General features: G+C 44.7%; 1 protein-coding gene across 1 annotated transcript in view; it reads right to left on the reverse strand.

Moving 5' to 3' along the window:
- FKBP1B (FKBP prolyl isomerase 1B) overlaps positions 1–21,958 on the reverse strand; it is a 111,153-nt gene that overhangs the window by 88,787 nt on the left and 408 nt on the right. The gene's annotated exons all lie outside the window — the stretch shown is intronic.

A 21,958-nucleotide genomic window follows, 5' to 3' on the forward strand; every position in this document is an offset into this window, starting at 1 on the left:
TTGTACTATAGGAGCAGGGAAATCGCTTACAAAGCTCCACCACAAATCGCTAGCGATTGCGATAGCGCTTTGTAGTGGATCCCAGACAAAGCTCTGGACTGGATAGACATTAGTAAGTCAGGACTACTGACTGCAGGTTCACATTTGCTAGAATTATACCAGTAAGGGCCCTTTTACACCAAGGCTATTTTGTAACAACACACAAAATTATTATATCGCAACCCAATGAAATTATATTCATATGGGGCTTTCACGTCGAGTGCAGTGCAGCGGGTACGGACACAGTAAGGCACAGCATGCTACAAGCTGTTCCTCACATAGCAGCAGTCTTCCCGCCTCCTTATATTTTCAGACTCTGTCACATATGGAGACACCCTCTGCCCTGCTGCAGTGTGTGCTATTAGTAATCTCTGCATGGTTAACCTCTCAGCTGCTGGAGGCAGGGTTTTAAACATAGTAACATCCCACGCCTGACCTTTTAGTGAGCCCATCCTAGTCTCACGGCCCAGGTTGTGTTACACAGTGAGTTTATGCGCTGCTTATTAGTGACACTCTACACAGCTCAAGTACAAGCTTACATGCCCCCCGCTTACATTAGGCAAGACTTAGGGGTGGGATCCACTAGGGTGATTTTGGCAGCGTTTTTGGATCGTCAGCAATCGCCGGCAGACCCAAAAAAGGCTTTGCCAATGTATTTTAAATGTTGGGAAACCCACCTGTAAGATTGCAATTAAAGTGAACCTCCAGACTAAAAATCTACTCAGCAGCACTAAAAAGGCTTGGTGTTTCTTTAACAGGTTCACAGCATCAGAAATTTGTTTTTTTATACCCAAGCCTAATTTTTAGTTGCTTAGAAGCTAAGATCCGCCCCATAAAAAAAACTGCCCGGGCATTTTACCTCTGATGATGTGCAAAGCATGATGGGATTTCTGATGTTGTTGTTCTCATTGCCTAGCAACTGGGAGGGGTGATCAGGACACAGGATAGTTTGAGCTGTGTCTCATGCTCCCTGTCACCTCCTTTCAACCAAAAAGATGGCTGCCCTCATGAAATCACAAACCTTTGCCTGTTCTTTTAAAACAGGGTGGGTAAGAGATTATATTACCTATCTATTTTAATTAACATAACTAATGTAACTTAATGACAGTAAGTTTGTTTAGGCTGAAGTTCCTATTTAAGCTTAATCGCAGGACATGCAGCATCTGAGCGCATTTACAATCATTGCTATGTATAGAAGCGCGGCAAAATCGCTTTTCAAAGTGATTTTACAGCGATGTGGGGGCTGAGCACTTCGAATTTTAAATAAAGTTAATCATACTTACCTAGGTTACAGGCGCTCCTCTGATTGGTCCAAAAGAAGCACCTATGACCTCTTCCATGGGGAGCGGACATTGGGACACCTGGTAGGTATGATAAAGTTTATTTAAAATAAAAATAAAACGCTAATCGGAAGTATTGTACAGTTTATAGTCGGAGTCAAACGCTATTGGAATCGGACTAGGAATCGCTGCATACAGCGCTTGCCCGATTTAAATGCTACATTGACTCCTAGTAGGTTCCGGCCCTTACACCGCATTCAGGGAATCCAGTCAAACGGTGGGAAACACTCCCACAAAAATTCTAATGTCGTCCATAATAAGAGCAGGTAAGCCGGGTATGTTTTCTGTGGAGACACACCACTGCAGCCGAGATATAATGAGCTGCTATAGTTCCTTCACACCTCTAATGTATTACATTGACTGCACAGCGTGAATCTTGGCTTCTGCCATCCTATCGTGTCAAACTGCATTAACACCCATACAGGTGTGAACCGTGCCTAAACCAGATCTCCTTCAATTAACACAGCTATGCCAGTAAGCCGTCTCTGCAACTCGTATGTTGTGAGGTGAATAAAGCTGTATGGTTGTGAATCACCACAACACAGTCCAGACCGCCGAGACTACGCTCCGTAGCACTGAGGATCTCCAGTGACCCCTCACATCCTGGCAACTGCTGCTCTTCTCCAGTCAGCTGCCATCAGGCTGCAGGTCATCACCACCAGAACCTCAATGCATAGGAACTCCTTTTTCCACTCTGCTGTAGTGTTGTCCGGATCATGAACGATTCGGATCTTTGATCCGAATCTATTTTGTGAGTCGAATCATCCGAATCATCAAAATGAGTGATTCGGATCGCAAAAGGGGTGGGGCCAGGAGTGACACTCCCCCTCTCAGCAGGCAGCGGGGTCCTGGAAGCAGAGCAGAGATGGATCGCTCTGTTGGAGGGGACTCAGGGGAGCCAGCCTTGCAGGGACAGGTAGAGGGGACATGGGTGCCACTGCCAGATATGTGTAGAGCACACATACTGGCTGAAATGCGCTGCTCATTATAGGCTGTCTGTTCCTAGTTGTGCACAGTGAACACATTGGAAACTTTTGGCTCAGCACAGCTCAGTAACTTTGCAGGCACTGTGATTGCAGTGCAATATGATCCTCCTGCACTCGCTCTAAACAGCTGCACTTATCTTCCGGGAATGCTTTGGGCAATGCTTTCTAACTGTGTAACGTTTCCATTCAAGGTATACAGATGAACATGTAGGTGAAATATATGTAAAGCATATGATTGCAGCATGTGGGTATTGTGTGCAAACAAACATCTCTGCTCTCTGCTTCCCTCCTCCCTTCTCTGTCCACTCCCTGCCCTCTGTCCATCTTCTCCCCTTCTCTGTGTGTCCACCCCCTCTCCTTCTCCTGCCCTGCTAGTCATTTCACCCCCGACCCCCCCCCCCCCCCCCCCCCAATGCTTCCCTTGTAAAATGATCCGAGATTCGGATCAAAGATCCGGATCTTTTCAATGATCCGATTCGAATCATCCGGATCATTGAAAAGATCCGAACTTCCCATCTCTACTCTGCTGTCAACCTCTTGAATGATCTTCAGGCCCACCCCCATCATCCCTCCCCCTCAGCTACGGGCGTTGGATCAATAGACTGTCTAGTGCAACACTGTGTTTATACTCCTGTTGTCACATCTGTTTATGTCTATTATATTATCTTATTTCTTATTCCTTCTCTAAGCAATTGCATGTGCCAATACCAGGCACAACCCAGTCGTGCTTGGCAATTTCTGATTCTGATTTTAGACTTTTCTCAGCCAAAAACAACTGATCATTTGGGTGAAAATTTGGCGCAAGTCTAGTTTAAGGGACCCAGCAGGAGACCTCACGGGGAACAAATCTCCAATCACAGCACCCTCTACAGCACAAAGTGTTGCGATTGGCTGAGTAGTAGACTAGATTACTGCAACCTATCTGAAACCTTGCAGTTTGAGAGGGTGATGTCCACCCAATCACGTTAGCAGAATTTCCCCATGAGGTTTCCTGCTGGGTATCCTAAACTAGCCTAGCGCCAAACATTTAGTGTACAGGTGTCGTTGAGGAAGTCAATATCCATTGTGCTGGATCGCTGATGACCGAACTTAGTTGTTCTTCCAGGACCTTTTGAAGTTAATATAGCAGGACACCTTCCTCTTGTCCACGAGCAACACTTCTGAAATGTGCATGACCAGAACACTCCAAGCTGTGGCTGCTGCACACAGGTGGGCGGAAGTGTGGACAAACAGGAAGTTTTGGGTGCAACAGACCGTGCATCCTAGAAGGAGAGCTCCTTTGGCTTTCTCAAGAATGTCTTCAGATGGACTCGTACACAGGGGGCTAATATGGAGGAACAGAGAGGAAGCCAGTGGGCCGGTGGGTGTGGCAGGGAGTTCCAAAGCAAAAGGGCAGCATGACAGAAGGCTCTGTTTCCAAAGGTTTTGAGGTGGACTCTGGGGGTGACCAAGTTATTAGATCCTTTTGATCTAAGATTGTGGGGGGTGTGATGCAGTTGCAACCAAACCATCAGGTATCCAGGGCCCAGATTGTGCAAGGATTTGAATGTCAATAAGCCAAACTTAGACAGAATTCCATTTTATTGGTAGCCAGTGGAGTGAGCAAAGGGTTGGTGTTGTGTGTGTGTGTGTTCAATCCACTGTTCACTTCAGAACAGTGCGTGGAGCCATACAATAAAAAGATCACAAACTATACAAGCCATTTAAACGTAACACAAGTATATAATCTGCAGATCCTGAACACATGACTTTACAACGGCAGTTTAGCCATACGAACAAACGCATAGCTGCATTGCTCTGTGTTACAAGCCTTCATAAAAGTAGTACACACCGCCCATCTGCCTGTATGGCTCTATAAACACACAGCTAGGTGTCCGACAGTAAACACCATCCCACTCATTTGACAGTTTTACCATAAAATGCCTGACAGAAGAACACCTAAGCATATGTTCCTCAAACATCTCACAATAACAAAGCAGCCTAGTAGGCAAAATAAAGTCAAAAAGCAAGATCTGTGATCGCCACACTGTGGGGTCACTGGGGATGAAGTAACAGTAGCCAGGGGAGTCTGATGCCACCTCTGACATACAAGGGACTCATTCCCTAATGCTCTGCAAAGACCTATGATATGCAGTGATCAATGGCAACCCCCTCTCTTCAGAACAACACAGGGTTCTCTGAATGGTTGTTATGGTTACGGTACAGTAAGTCTTGCTTTACCAAATAAGGACATCATCAAGTTCATATAAGAAGGCAAAGCAATAGTGGAAAGACCTGTCTTAAAGGGAACCCGAGGTGAGAGACATGTGGAGGCTGACATATTTACTTCTTTTTAAATAATACACATTGCCTGGCTGTCCTGCTGCTCCTCTGCCTCTAATTCTTTTAGCCATAGACCCAGAGGCCCCCGTTCACACTCGTAAGTGAAAATCGCCATGGCAATCGTCTAGTAATTGAGATTTTGCATTACTTTTACCAGCAAATATTCAGGGATTGCGTTTCACATTCCAGTAAATGAGAATTGCAACGTAATCGCCGGGAAAATGCTGCATGCAACGCATTGGCGATTGGCAATAATCGCAAACGATGCAGTGAGATTAATCCCATAGGATGACGGCAGCGTCAGTGTTACGTCATAGTGTGCTCCCCAGGGAGTGTAATTACAGTATAATCTCGTTATAATAAACTTGGGTATAGTAAACATTCTGGTATAGTAAACTACTGTTCCAGTTCCTGGCCAATCTCCATTATAAGACAATGAGAGAAACGCCTGGTATAGTAAACTCGGATATAATAAAACTTCTTTTATAGCAAACATGTTTTTTTTGCCACCTACGTGACACTGACCCTGAATATAGTTATCAGTGGGCGGTGCATCCGTCATTTGTTAGTGTGAAACCCATGGTCGGCTGCTCACATCAGGCTGGTGCTGCAAGTCCCGCCCACGGAGGTATCGGAGCCACTCGCAGGAAGTGAGAGGCTGCCTCTATTCAGTGACAGCTAGTAGCCCTGGATACTGAACCAGCAATATGTCCATCCTGGGGCTACACAGCCCTAATGCTAGGTACACACCATACAATTTTCTGTTATGATAGATGGTTCGATAGATAATTTCCATCATGTTCGATCTTGTTTTTGATCGTTTTTCTGGTCAATTTCTCATAGAAGTGAATGGAAATCGATTCAGAAATTGATCAGAAAACGATCAAGAAATCGATTGAACGGAAAATCTAACAGAAAATTGCATGGTGTGTACCCAGCATAAGGAATACTTACCTTGTAGTCCACCAAATGCACAAGTGCTTGTACTGTACCTCCAATGCAAGGACAGAGTTGCTCCTTTGCAGCTGAGGATGTACCAGGGCATGCTGGGCAATTTCTAGGACAATTTCTGAGAAAGTAAACTGTTGATATAGTAAAATGCTTTTCCCCATCCCTTGGAGTTTACTATAATGAGATTATACTGTATTATATCACAGTTGTGGTCCCCTGGTATTACTAATATTGTGTCATAGTATGACCCCAGACCCCAAACAGTGTCATGTCACAGTGTACTCCCAGGTAGTGTCAGTGTTATGTCACGGTATAATCCCCAGGCAGTGTCATTATTATGTTGCAGTGTACTTCCCAGGGATTGCCAATATTGTGTCACACTATGATCCCCAAATAGTGTCGTTATGTCACAGTGTAATCCCCAGGCAGTATCCGTGTTAAGTCCCAGTGCTGTCCCCAGTGTCAGGCCACAGTGCTGTCCCCAGCCGATGCCATGTCACAGTGTGGTCCTCAGGCATTGCCACCATGCAAAGCTAAGTAAGATGCTCAAGCTGACCCTCCTGGCCTAGACAAGTGCGTAACATCAAGGGCTGTCCGCCACAACCATATGGACATGCAACATGGATCGGCACAGCTTTCTGCAGCTCACTCAGAGGTCTTTATCACTCATAGGGTGACCCCAGGGCTGTGGAGTCGGTTCAAAAATCATCCCACTCCAACTCCGACTCCTTATCTTATGAAATCACCAACTCCAGGTACCCAAATCTGCTCAGACTCCTGGACTTAGACTCCACAGACCTTTCAGGGCTATGGAATGGGTACAAAAATAATCCGACTCCAACTCCGACTCCTCGGTTTATGAAACCACCAACTCTGATTCCAGGTACTCAAAAATTGCTCTTACTCCTCGACTCCCACTCTACAGCCCTGAGTGACCCTATGAGTAAGCACCTATTGGGGGTGTGAAAAGCGTTGGTGATATTTGCACTTGTGTAAACTATTGATTTAGCGTAAAGGTAGCCATCTAAATGTAATCGCTAGATGTAAAGGTATACATCTAGTGATTCTGATTTAATTGACAAGGTGATTGACTTTATTGGGGAATCGACTTCAGTATAGTTGATCGAAAGTCGATCAACAATTGAGGCACACACTACAAGCGATATACTATGCGATTCACTTTCACTACTCGATCTGACCGATGTTGTGTCGCCATGGTCCGAATGCAATGCTCCATGCTCTGAATTCAGAGTCAATAGCATGATTCATAAACAATAGCCGATTCTTGTGCCATCGTCCGATATCTTGCATCCTGCTTGATCGACTAAGCTGGTCAATTTGACGTGATATTCGCCACTTTTCATCAATTGGGCATACTGGAACATAATCGATTTTCTCTTGATTCAACAAAATGATCAAATCGAATGTTTGATCATACAGCAAAATTGCTAGATGTATGGGCACCTTAAAGTCAAATGTTTGAATGAGCAATGGACAGTTGTATGGATTCTTATTTGATGTCCTTATTGTCACAATGCACATGGGGAACAGTGTCCCCTGTGCACTGCTGGGTTCCTACTCCTGAAGATGAAAATCTGATTCCAGATTTAATGTCATGCCCACCCCCAATAGACATACAAATGGCCAGTGTGTGAGCATTCTATCAATAATAATTGATCTGATATCTCTGAAAACCTTCCTCACTCAACCGAGGATTATTATTTAGCAGAAAATAGAGGACTTGGCACATTTCTGTTTGCGTTTCTAAGTACGCCCAATAAGGTTTTAAATAACCACATAAAAATAATGAATCATGTAATCTCGGTGTGGAATAAGGAAGCATTGCTGCTCTCATAATACTTGCCTATAATCAGCAGGAATTAAAGAGGCCCTGTAGAGACATATAGCGGAATGCAGCAAATTATTCATGATGCCCACTTTTACGGTAATTATCCTGGTTTCTGCTCCAGAAACTGTTCCTTTATATCGCTGTATAAGGGTATGAAGCCCCCGCCCACCCAGTGATGTTTAGCCTAGGCTGATTAGCTATGCAGAATCCCCCCGCCCCCACCCAAGAGCATTCTGGGAGGCCAAGTATATTTTGTAGTGGCTTTGGAACATTTTGCTGAGCTGCACCTGACAGGACGTACATCAGGGTGAGGAAAGATTTTACAATGGGCAAACATTAACTATATAATTTATAATCTAATACTGTAAGAACAAATATGCCGTTTTCTTCATTATGTTATTTTCACTACAGTTCCTCTTTGAAGTGTTTTGCTGTTTTAGATCAAAAATCACTTTAGTTCATCAATTTAGTCTTCCTGTAACTGAATTGAAAAAACTATGAAGTTTTGAATCAGGCTGATACTATTTATTGGCCATCTTAAAAGGAAAAATAGTATTCTTTTGGCTATTAAACTTCTTTACACTCTTTTATGTTTGGCAATTAATGGTATCATCCTGATTCACAACTTGCTGCTTTTTTTGAAGGCCAACACAGTACAATACCGCTTCCAAAAACTATGTTCAAACTTCATTCTGCAGCCACTTTCAAACTTTTTTGTTTTTTAATGTTGTTGGAAGCCATGGCAACAGAATACCTTTTGGCATTACAGATTTTTAGAATTCTACTCTCTCCATTGTTCTTATTGGTTCAGAAGTCTGCACAAGGCAGAAAGTAAAATTTATGGCATTCCTTTATACCCCTATAGCTCGGCTGGGGTAAAGAAAACGTGAGCGCAGGGGTGGGGTGTGTGAGTGAAGTTTTATTTACCTGGGGCTGCTTTCAGTCTCCCGCAGTCTGGCTGGTCTCACTGAGTCCTCCCGATTCCCTCCACTGTGCTGCTGTCCCATACAAAAGATCACTGACTGTGCGACTCTGCCTGTGCTATAGTCATTACAAACTGCGCAAGTGCAGAATGCTCCTGGCCACAGGAGGGCGACTGAGGAGGTGCGCAGCCTGGCATGCATATGCACAGTAGCCCCTGACTCCCGCAAATAACGGATCTCTCATAAGGGACATCGGCACAGTGGAGGAGATCATGCAATGGGGCCCAGCACACTTACTGCGTTGTGCCAGAAGTTTCTGTATCGCCGCTGAGCCACCGCAAAGTCAACAGCGCATTACCACCGGACTTCCGCACCGGCGGAAGTAATTTAAGTCAATGGGCAAGGCATAGCTTTCAGTGACAGGGAGTACGTCACTGGACAACTGGCGTGCGGCGCTAATAATACGACCCTGTCGGTGTACTCTACGGCATGGTCATAGGTTTGTGTTTTTTTGCAGAGCGATGCGGCGGGGACCCGGCATCGCAATGCACACCTCAAGTGTAAAACAGGCCTTAACTGCAACAACTTATTTATTCCACAGGAATTAGAGATTCTTCACCTCCACCGGGCTGACCCCATTTCAATGCACTTTGAGAGTAATACTGTATCGTCCATCTCAATAACAGCTGAGAGCTGTGCAAAGCAGCTTCCAGAGTGAAACGTGCAGAGCTCCAGAGTATGGCCTAGGGAACATCAGAGGGTCCACAAGCTTGTCTGTTTTTGTCTGTATTGTGCAGCATGTTAGGGTGACTACACACGCACGATAACTATTGCCATAGGGGCTCAAAATCTCAAGCGACAGTTGCATTGTGCTGAGCATAACATTTGCGTAGGAGGATTGAGGCGCCCAGCATGAGGGAGCCACTTCCAGTAGGTGGGGTGAGAGGGCAGCAATGCACCTGCCACAAATGATCCGCTACACCAGATCTTCAAAGATCAAAGAAACAGGGGAGCTGCACACACACAAGATTCTCAGCAAAGATGGCTGCCTCTGCCACATTTAGCCTATTGTGCTGATGAGGCTTTAAAGTCAATGGGAACCACATTTTAAAAAAATGAGGCAGAGATACTTACCTCTTAGGCTCCGGGTCCGCTCCTCTCTTGGTGCCTTCGCCCCCCTCGCTGGCTCCCCCGGTAGCAGTATTTTACTAAATTTGTCACATACTGCTTTCTCTGGCCGAAGGAGGCTTTGAAAGTCTTCAGGGCGGGCGGCTCTGTACTGCGCCTGCGCGAGCACGCTCTCTCGGCTCCCGAAGACTCCTGAAGTCCCTCGCGGCGGGGGATTCAAGCGGGAGAGTCAGCGCAGGAACAAGAGCCCCGAGAGAGGAGCGGGAAGGCTCTATAGGACCCAGAGCCTTCCCTCTCCTTAGGTAAGTGTCTGCCTCATATTTTTAAATGCGGTTCCTAATAACTTTAAGTTGCATTAATATTTACATGATGTCTAAACTTGTTGCCGGGGTGTGCCAAATCAAACTACCTCAGAGACCAACATGTACAAATTTCCTGCAGTCTGCATTATAAGCATGCCCCTGAAAAGCCATACACAGAATGAAGCTCTCCTATGTAGGCAGATAAAGGTGACACCTGACTGGTTGCCATTGTGAGCTGTACTCATGTATTGCTCAATGCTTTTGTATAAGCCTGATGGTATAAACAAGCTCCCATACTGACATGTAGAGCAGTATTATTAATATAGTAAGGCAAATAGTCACGACATGAATTCATCTGACTTATAATAGACATGTATCTATGCTCCCCACTGTTTGTTTGGTATTATGTATAGCGCTACGGAAGATTTTGGCACAATAAAGATGAATAATAATATTAGTGAGAAGGGTACAGAAGCTATATAATCATGCAGCATACATGTTTGAGGACAAGTACCTGAATGAGATATATCAGTAAAACAGCATCAATAGAAGAAGCTCTGTATGACCGATCTATATTCTACAACGCTGTATTATAAGCAAGACAGACCTTGCAGAGTATACAAAGAATACTCAGCATATGGATGAAACAATGGAAATCGTGTAAGGTCTATAAGGGAGCGTATATAAGCCACAGTAACGGGTATAAGTGTAAACCACTGAACAGAGGACATACAAGATGTATGGTAACGTATTCAATCAATGCTGTCAAAAACACCTGTTGATATTTCTGCTGCGCCTCAGCTGGGGGGTTTGAGGAAGCAGACCAGAATGACTGCAGCGGCCTGTTTCAACATAAAGATTTAACTTGACAGTCTTCAATCAGATTTGCAATCTTACTACAGAATACAGATAGCTGTTGTTGAAAGGCAATATAGATTTCCTGTTGTGTGGAAAAGGCATGTTGAGAAGATTACGGGTTCAGGAAGTATAGTATAGATACGGAATATACCGCAAACAGTCTCTATAGGACAGAAAATGGTATTAAAAAAGATACATGTGTACGGACAAGGTATGGGTAATGGATGTATGGTATACATTTATGTATAGGGTATATCCAAGCAAACTGTAGCTTCAACATAAATATAGAGTCTAGTTGCAGCCAACTAATAGTTTCTTCGGATGTACGGTATAAACAGTATATTGCAGCATAACTGTGTAAGGTGCATACATGAAAAATAGGCGCCAGGAAAAAAGGGTGCAGGGTATTGCCGGTAGTAGAATATTGCTACAATTAGCGATATTCTACAGCTGAATTCCGATAGTAAAATATTGAAAATGATTACCGATGTTTTCTATGGATAAACCCCTTTATCTTATCTTTTGTGACTCTCTTGCAACTGGCAGAGTCCCAGTGGATTGGCGTACAGCCCACGTTTTCCCATTATTTAAGAAGGGCAAAAAATCTGATCCAGGAAATTATAGACCTGTAAGTTTAACATCAGTTGTATGCAAACTATTTGAGGGGTTACTAAGAGATACTATACATGACTTCATAGTAGAAAATAATCTTATTTCTCAGCATCAACATGGGTTTACTAAAGACAGGTCCTGTTTGACTAACATGCTCAGCTTTTATGAGGTAGTGAATGCTAATATGGATATTGGGAATGCTGTAGATGTGATATACTTGGACTTTGCAAAGGCCTTCGACACTGTTCCCCACAAAAGTCTGGTGCAAAAGTTGAGGATGCAAGGACTGGGGAAGAGTCTGTGTTCATGGATAGGGAACTGGCTAATGGACAGAAAACAAAGAGTTGTGGTCAATGGATCATACTCAAAATGGGAGACTGTTAGCAGTGGGGTCCCACAGGGGTCTGTTCTGGGTCCAGTGCTCTTCAATTTATTTATTAATGACCTAGTAGATGCAGTAGTGAGCAATGTTGCTATTTTTGCAGATGATACAAAATTGTGCAGAATCATTAACTCTCAGGAAGATAGTGTCATATTGCAACAGGATCTGGATAGGATGGCTATATGGGCACATACATGGCAGATGAAATTCAATGTTGACAAATGTAAGGTCATGCATTTTGGACGTACTAATGGTCTAGCACCATACAAAATAAATGGGATACAGTTGGGGACATCAAACTTGGAGAAGGACTTAGGAGTACTCATTGACAACAAGTTAAATAATCGTACTCAATGCCAAGCAGCTGCAGCTAAAGCTAACAAAATTTTGGGATGCATTAAAAGGGAAATAAAAACTCGAGATGCTAGCATAATATTGCCCCTGTTTAACTCTCTAGTAAGGCCACATCTGGAATATGGAATTCAGTTCTGGGCACCACATTACAAAAAAGATATTGCAGTTTTAGAGCAGGTGCAGAGACGAGCAACAAAATTGATGCGTGGGATGGAAGGTCTCACTTATCGAGAAAGGTTAGATAAACTGGGTTTATTTAGTCTAGAGAAAAGACGCCTTAGAGGGGATCTAATTAACATGTATAAATACATCAGAGGGCAATATAATACCTTGGCGGATGAGCTTTTTGTCCCTAGGCCTTCTCAAAGGACTAGAGGACATGATCTGCGCATGGAGGAAAAATGTTTTAGCCATTTATTTAGGAAAGGGTTCTTTACAGTAAGAGTGATTAAGATGAGGAATGCATTGCCACAGGAAGTCGTTATGGCAAACTCTATACCTGCATTTAAAGGGGGCTTAGATGCTTTCCTTGCGTTGAAAGACATTCATGGCTACAATTACTAGGTAATGCCTAATGATGTTGATCCAGGGATTTTATCTGATTGCCATCTGGAGTCGGGAAGGAATTTTTCCCTTTAGGGGCTAATTGGACCATGCCTTGTAAGGGTTTTTTCGCCTTCCTCTGGATCGACAGGGATATGTGAGGGAGCAGGCTGGAGTTGTACTTTATACTGGTTGAACTCGATGGACGTATGTCTTTTTTCAACCAAAATAACTATGTAACTATGTAAACCTAACCCAACACTCACACAGATCCCTCCCCTGGTGGTGTCTAACCCTAAGACCCTCCTGGTGGTGCCTAACCCTAAGACCCCCTGTGGTGCCTAACCCTAAGACCCTCCAGGTGGTGCCTAACCCAAGAACCCCCTGTGGTGCCTAACCCTAAGACCCTCCAGGTGGTGCCTAACCCAAGACCCCCCTGGTGGTGCCTAATCCTAAGACATTCCTCCCTGCTTCCTAACCCAGTAAACCCCTAAACCCCTTACCGGCAGATTAACTAAAGGAGTTTGAGGAAATACAAATTGTGGCATTCATAATGCCGCCACAATTTGCATTTCCGCAAGCTCCTATAATATGTCAGGTGCCTTTCGGTGCCGAAACGTACCACCTTAGCCGCATATCGCGGCCATAGTGAAAGACGCAATTTGCGACAAAGAAGGTAAATTTTGGTGCTGGGAGACGCCTGACAGCAGGTGCCGCCGTGCCCCCAAATTTCCATGTTTTGCTGCAAATCGGGGCATTTACAATAGGCGCTTATGGCGGCACCTTTTTTTCCTGTAAGGGCTCCTGCGTCTTTTATTTTTTTCCTGTTCCTGTGTAAGGTATCTATATAAGGGCTGTACATTACATCTGTTGTATATCTAGCATCATACAAATACACCAACTGTGAATAAGACCTATTCATACAGCAAGGTGTGTGGCTGTTGGGTTAGAACCACAGGTGTCTCAGTGCGCTGAATATAGACATAGGTGGAAAACGCTGCTCCCGTGAGCCAATCATCTCACCATGCTGTACAGTGGCTGTCAAACCCTATAATCACCTCTGTGCAATTACTGCAAAGCTAACTGCTGATCTATAGCACAGATGTGAGATGCCCATTACCGGTATATAGATATATGTTGCAATAACCGTTTCCGTTCAATTATTAATACAGATCTACGGCTCTTGCCGAGATGCAGGGCACGGCCGGTTACGATTAACACTCATCCATAATGCAACACTGATATCTATGCACAGCCAGTAACCCTCACTAAGGAGGGGTCTGTGATGCTGCCATCGCGTGTGTGCGCAATGCCAGCAGAGATTTGTAATGCAATATTAATGCAGCCCAGTACTAATGCCTAATAGCAATACAGATATCCATGCAATGCCATGAATGCCCATCCCTGATTTTTAAAGTGAACGCGAGATAAAAATAAACTGATGAGTTATACAATTGGATCTGTCCGCCTACTCCAAGAAATTACTTTTTTTTTTAGACATCTCATGGTTTTGTTTTATGTATAAACATTTGCAAAGTACATTTAATGTTTATCAAACCAAAATTAAATGAGAATTGGCATTTAATGTTTAAAGAGAACCAGAGACGAAGCACCCGCATGTATTTTACCTTATAAATCAGTGGGAACATGACAGTAAACACCATGGGCTTGATTCACAAAGCGGTGCTAACCTACTTAGCACGTCTAAAGTCTTTAGACGCGCTAACCAGGGTGCTAAGTAGGTTAGCACCGGATTTCTCAATCAGGTCGTCGCGCGTTAACTTTGCGCGCGCAAAGTTTTACGCGCTAAGTCCCATAGGCTTTAGTGGGCACTTCACGCGGAGCGCCCTGTGCAGTACGCGCGTAAGGTTTTACGCGCATAAAGTTTTGCGCGCGTAAAGTTTTATGCGCGAAAAGCTTGTTTAGACGTGCTAAGGGGGTTTTCACAGGCGTGCTAACAGTTAGCACTGCTTTGTGAATCAAGCCCCTAATCTGCTCTTTGTTTCATTGTTCTCTGTTTAATCTGACTGTTATCACCTCTGATTAGAAACCACGACTGAGCATTCAGTCTGGCTTTGCTACGGAATGATTATAGCTGAGTCTGTCTTCTCTTGTGTCTTTTCAAGCCCAAGCCTGCCCCCTTGTGGCTCTGCTATAATAACTCAGCAATAATCATTCCCGGCAAAGCTAGACTGAATGCTCAGTCGGGATTCTTATCACAGCTGATAACAGACACTTTTAGCAGTGAGGATGGAACGGAGAGCAGGGTAGGTGTTTTCTCTAATGTTGCCACTGATATATATGGTAAAATAAATGGGGGTGCTTCGTCTCTGGTTCACTTTAAGGCCTCGTTCACATCTGAGGAGCGCAGATGGCCGTGCAAACCGAACGCAGCGCATCTGATCGCACGCCATCTGCGCCGCTGCGTTTCTGATCCCATCTATTGACAGTGATGGGTTCAGCTCTGCACTTGCGGGCAGAATGCAGACAGCAGTACGCAAGCGCTTCCCAGCGCATCGTACTGCTGCGCAGCGCAGTAGATGTGAACGGTAGAAGGGCAGTCTATGCGTTTCAGCACATCATACGCGCTTCAATATCCGCATGGAAGCGCGTATGATGTGAACAAGGCCTTACTGTCTCTGCTCAATTGCAGCGTCTGAGGTGCCCCAGAGCAAAAATAAATTAAATAACTTTTTATCTATTCCTTGCAGTCAGAAGCCCAGTTTTCTGCTTAGTGTTTTATAGCTGTAATTTATTATCAATGAGGGACGCTATAACTTGACTGGGTCCTGACTGCAGAAAAACTGACAGTTCCATAGCTGGAAAATAAGGCCTGGTTTACATTTGCGTGAAGTGGTAAAGTGAAAATGGATTTGATTACCGGTAGATTGGATCTGTTTTCACTCCGCTTGCCTTCAACTACTTCCGCTCCGTTTCCCCATATTCTTCCTCCCCCCCCCACCATGCCCATTAGCAAAGGGCATTTTTCTGCTTAGAAGGGTCAGTTTTTTCACTAGTGTGAAGAAACGTTCCGTTGTCTCATTGCCCCCAATGCAGCACTTCAGCTTCCTTTTCTGTTCTGGAAACATTGCTGCAGAAGGAAACTTGCGGTCCGTTCAGTGAATCGTGCAGAATGGAGCTATTCGAACGGACAGATGTGAATGGATCCATAGACGGACGGACCGTTTTTTAACAGAGAAAAGGAAAAAAGAAAAGGAGCACAGCATAGGTGTCTGTGTTCTTGCCACTGTAGATACACGTCTATCTCAACACATCACATGCCATCTCAGGCACACTTAAAGGTGTACAGAGGTCTGAGCAGTGGCAATAGGTTCCGGGGGAGTTATTTAAATAAAAGGATAACGACCGTACAAGGCAAGTCATATCAGCGTTAGAAGAGAAAAGACACACTGATCATGTGTACACAATGCCTGCAGCACGCAAGAGAAATGTAAAATACAAGGCTGAGCTCTACACAAGTTCTCTGGAGTAGGAGGCATACTCAGTGATCTATAATGCAATGTAAAATGCCTCTTCAGAAGCAATAACACTGATCACCAACCTGCAATCCTATACTGAGGTCAGCTGTGACAGCATTTCTCTGCTCTGACCTATAAAGTATTGATCTTGTCTGTGCAATGAGAATAATGTTCATTTATGGTCCCATATTGACCCTGTTTGTGGCAATGGCAGCAGTATTGAGCACAGGTTTATACTGCTCTGGACCTGCCTGTGCAATTATGGTGCCCACCAATGTGAACAGCACTAGAAAGTACTTCGATAACTAGCTGTGCAATAGTGGTAAGATTCAACAGCTGTGCAATAGCTGTATGGGCCCATTCGCACTGGGGATTGCAAAACATTAGGAAAATCGCTAGCGTTTTACGCAGGGTATTTTATTTGCATTTTTTGCGTATTTTATACTGTACAATTTCAAGATTTTTGTGTGATCACGATTCACGCTTTTTTTTTCAACATTGCAATCGTGATCGCTCTCAAACTGCGGGAAAAGCGCTGCATGTACCGCATTTGCGTTTACCACGAATTGCCAGCACGCAGCAGTGAGATCACTGCCATATACTTTTAATTACACTAGTGCTTTTGAAAGTTCACTTTTGAAATCGCCCCAGTGTGAATGGGATGGTATTCTACATAGTACAATGTTTATATCAATGTAATGACAACTGACCCAGCGACGTCTCCCGGACAACCAGCGCTCCCCCGATCCATCTCCCTTCATCTTTTGGCCGGCGGGTATGTGCAATGTTGCATGACGAAGGGCGTGACGAGACTTCAAGCGATCGCGGGACTTTGTGCAGGAGTCATCATCGCCGTGCAACGCCAAGCAACATTTGCGTGATCATGCGGCTGCTCCCACAAGATCGTATAAATAACCGCTTGTCACTCAACAAAAAAAATCGCCAATCGTCGGGAAAATAGTTGGAAAAATTGTGAGGTGGGCAGTGCTCTCCCCAGAAATATTTTCCAGCCGGGTGGCGTGAAAAAGTAGCCGGGTGGGGCAATACGAGAGAATGCAGGGCTGGTGCTTCGTTGCGCAACTCTGCTTACACCATAGGTGGAGGTGAGCTGATGACAGCCGGGTGCTCACCAAAACTAGCCGGGTGGCGCACACTGAGCCTGGGGAGAACACTGGTGGGTACACAGCTTAACTCGGACTTGAGTAACTGGGTCTCTGTTAAATTACATGATCATGGATCTTATAAGCTGTTTGCATGGATTACCTTGTGCTATGCTGAATAACCGTGTGCTACCTCTCTGTCTGTCACCCCTTGTTTACATTGTATGCTGTGTAATATACTGGCACTTTATAAATACAAAAAATCATAATATTAATCAACAGCGCAACAATCAGATCTGTAAATCAACAATAGTGCTCACTACTTTGCATCTGTGCCAGGAAAGTAAGATTTACACCTGGCTTATAAAGCAGGGTTACCAAATACATTATAAGTCTATAGCAGTGCACATTATCCTATAGCACAACAGTCATGCCTGTACAATAATAGCAGTGCTCACCTCTGAACCCTGCAGCAAAGCTCGATGCTGGGATACTATTCTAATATCCTCATCCTTACATAAAGCATGCAGTGGCAATCTACCGTATAACACAATACGGTCAAGTCTGTGCAATGATGAGGCAATGATATAATGGGAAACCTCACAGCTTGTTCATAATGCGGTGATAACATGTGTGCCATGGTGAATGTTCAGGAGCGATCTATAGATACTATCCGAGAAAGAACAATAGTGCTCCGCTTGATGCTGTGCAATGGAAGTCACGCCTTGCTCATAATGCAAAGCTAAGCTCTATGCAATGCTTATAAATTCCAGCATTAATCTATAGGACAAAAAGCATGCCTGTGCTATGACAAGAGTACAGTGTTATTGTACAGTGCAATCAACATGCCTGTGTAGTGACAAGAATATAGTATTATAGGACAGTGCAATAAGCATGCCTGTGTAGTGACAAGAGTACAGTGTTATTGTACAGTGCAATAAGCATGCCTGTGTAGTGACAAGAGTACAGTGTTATTGTACAGTGCAATAAGCATGCCTGTGTAGTGACAAGAGTACAGTGTTATTGTACAGTGCAATAAGCATGCCTGTGTAGTGACAAGAGTACAGTGTTATTGTACAGTGCAATAAGCATGCCTGTGTAGTGACTATAGTACAGTACTATTGTACAGTGCAATAAGCATGTCTGTGTAGTGACAATAGAACAGTGTTATTGTACAGTGCAATAAGCATGCCTGTGCAATGACAATTGTACAGTATTATAGTGCAGTGCAATAAGCGTGCCTATGTAGTGACAATAGTACAGTGCAATAAGCATGTCTATGAAGTGACAATAGTACAGTGCAATAAGAATGCCCGTGTAGTGACAATAGTACAGTATTATTGTACAGTGCAATAAGCATGCCCGTGTAGTGACAATAGTACAGTATTATTGTATAGTGCAATAAGCATGCCTGTGTAGTGAAAAGAGTACTGTATTATTGTACAATGCAATAAACATGCCCGTGTAGTGACAGTAGTACCGTGCAATAAGCATGCCTGTGTAGTGACAATAGTACAGTTATTGTACAGCGCAATTAGCATGCCTGTGTAGTGACAATAGTACAGTATTGCTGTACAGCGCAATAAGCATGCCTATGTATTGACAAGAGTACAGTATTATTGTACAGTGCAATAGGCATGCCTGTGTAGTGATAGTAGTGCAGTATTACTGTACAGTGCAATAAGCATGCCTGTGGAATAACAACAGTACAGAATCATTCTAGAGTACAATGATTATTACTGAACAATGACAATAGTGAAGTGCTATTCTAGAGTACAATAATCATTCTCATGCACTGATCCAGTGTGTGCAGTTCAGTAGTACTAACCTATAGAACAATGCTCCTATCTGTACAGTTCAGTAGTACTAACCTATAGAACAATGCTCCTATCTGTACAGTTCAGTAGTACTAACCTATAGAACAATGCTCCTATCTGTACAGTTCAGTAGTACTAACCTATAGAACAATGCTCCTATCTGTACAGTTCAGTAGTAAACCTTTGTAACAATGATCCTATCTATGCAGTTCAGTAGTAACCTATAGAACAATGATCCTATCTTTGCAGTTCAGTAGTAACCTATAGAACAATGATCCTATCTTTGCAGTTCAGTAGTAACCTATAGAATAATGATCCTAACTTTGCAGTTCAGTAGTAACCTATAGAACAATCATTCCATCTTTGCAGTTCAGTAGTAATCTATAGAACAATCATTCCATCTTTGCAGTTCAGTAGTAATCTATAGAACAATGCTCCTATCTTAGCAGTTCAGTAGTAAACCTTTGTAACAATGCTCCCATCTGTGCAGTTCAGCAGTAACCTATAGAACAATGATCCAATCTGTGCAGTTCAGTAGTAACCTGTAATACAATGATCCAATCTCTGCAGTTCAGCAGTAACCTATAGAACAATGATCCTATCTGTGCAGTTCAGTAGTGACCTGTAATAAAATGATCCAATCTCTGCAGTTCAGTGGTAACCTATAGAACAATGATCCCCTTTGCACAGATCAGTAGTAACATATAGAACAATGATCCTCTTTGCACAGATCAGTAGTAACATATAGAACAATGATCCCCTTTGCACAGATCAGTAGTAACATATAGAACAATGATCCTCTTTGCACAGATCAGTAGTAAAATATAGAACTGCGATCCTATTTGCACAGATCAGTAGTAACATGTAGAACAATGATCCCCTTTGCATCGATCAGTAGTAAAATATACTGTAGAACAAAGATCCTATCTGTGCAGTTCAGTAAAAACCTATATCACAATGCTCTTATCTGTGCAGTGACAGGGAGGCACAATATTTTTGCGCAGATCCTCAGAGTATCAGCCTCACTATCTTTAATACAATGATTACACACGGTATGTGCCATTATCTCTAATATGTGATCCTGTCAAAAAGGAAGCTCACAATGTTGCAAGGCTAAAGGTGGCCATTAACTTATAGATTTGCAGCAGATTCGACCATCAGATAGATTTCTAGCAGATGCCTGCTACTTCCTCCACTAGGAACAGATTTCCAATAGATTTCAGAATGAAATCTATTGGAAATCAATCTAAATGCATTATTGGACCATTAGATCCAATTCAACTCTATGGGCCATCGATCTGCTGCCAGCAGAAGATCGACCTAGATCTTCCACCCTGTCAGATAGATCAAATCGATAGAAATCGGCTGCAAATCAATCGAATGGGGAATTCTATAGAATTGATCGATCGCTGAAACCGACCAGTGTATGGGCCCCTTAAGCACTGAGTAATCTATACTCATCTAATGTCCCAGTATGTGTAATGGCGGTGAGTCTGAGTGATGGACAGAGAGGCTGAGTGATGACCGGCGAGGCTGAGTGATGACCGGCAAGGCTGAGTGATGGCTAAATAGGATGAGTGATGGCCGGCGAGGCTGCGTGATGGCTAGAGAGGCTGAGTGATGACCGGCGAGGCTGCATGATGGCTAGTGAGGCTGAGTGATGACCGGTGAGGCTGCGTGATAGGCAGAGAGTATGAGTGATGGCCAGCGAGGCTGTGTGATGGCCGGTGAGGATGGGTAATGGCCAGTGAGGATGAGTGATGGCCAGTGAGGCTGTGTGATAACTAGTGAAGCTAAGGGATAACTAGTGAGGCTAAGGGATGGCCGGCGAGGATGAGTGATGGCGATTGAGGCTGAGTGATGGCTAGTGAGACTGAGTGATGCCCGGTGAGGATGAGTGATGGCTAGTGAGGCTGAGTGATGACTGGCGAGGCTGCATGATGGGCAGAGAGGATGAGTGATGGCCAACGAGGCTCAGTGACGGGGGCTGAGTGATGGCAGGAGTCTAAGAGGCTGAGTGATGGCCAGTGAGGCTGAGTGATGGCCAGTTAGGATGAGTGGTGCCAGTGATAGGCAGCGAGGCTAAATGATGGCTGCGAGGCTGAGTGATGGACGAGGATGAGTTATGGCCGGTGAGGCTGAGTGGTGTCAGTGAGGCTGAGTGATAGCCAGCAAGGCTCAGTGATGGGCAACGAGGCTGAGTGGTGCCAGTGTGGCTCAGCGATGGGCAGTGAGGCTGGGTGATGGGCAGTGAGGCTGAGAGGTGCCAGTGAGGCTGAGAGGTGCCAGTGAGGTTGGGTGATGTGCAGCGAGGCTAAGTGGTGCCAGTGAGCCTGGGTGATGGGCAGCGAGGCTAAGTGGTGCCAGTAAGGTTGGGTGATGGGCAGTGAGGCTGGGTGATGGACATTGAGGCTGAGAGGTGCCAGTGTGGCTCAGTGATGGGCAGTGAGGCTGGGTGATGGGCAGTGAGGCTGGGTGATGGGAAGTGAGGCTGAGAGGTACCAGTGAGGCTCAGCGATGGGCAGTGAGGCTGGGTGATGGGCAGTGAGGCTGGGTGATGGGAAGTGAGGCTGAGAGGTACCAGTGAGGCTCAGCGATGGGCAGTGAGGCTGGGTGATGGGCAGCGAGGCTGAGAGGTGCCAGTGTGGCTCAGTGGTGGGCAGTGAGGCTGGGTGATGGGCAGTGAGGCTGAGAGGCGCCAGTGAGGCTCAGCGATTGGCAGTAAGGCTGGGTGATGGGCAGCGAGACTGGGTGATGGGCAGTGAGGCTAATAAGTGCCAGTGTGGCTCAGTAATGAGCAGTGAGGCTGGGTGATGGGCAGTGAGGCGCCAGTGAGGCTCAGCGATGGGCAGTGAGGCTGAGAGGTGCCAGTGAGGCTCAGCGATGGGCAGTGAGGCTGAGAGGTGCCAGTGAGGCTCAGCGATGGGCAGTGAGGCTGAGTGATGGCCAGCGAGGCTAGTTGATGGGCAGTGA

This window comes from Hyperolius riggenbachi, chromosome 4 (genome assembly GCF_040937935.1).
Source record: "Hyperolius riggenbachi isolate aHypRig1 chromosome 4, aHypRig1.pri, whole genome shotgun sequence".
NCBI lineage: Eukaryota > Metazoa > Chordata > Amphibia > Anura > Hyperoliidae > Hyperolius > Hyperolius riggenbachi.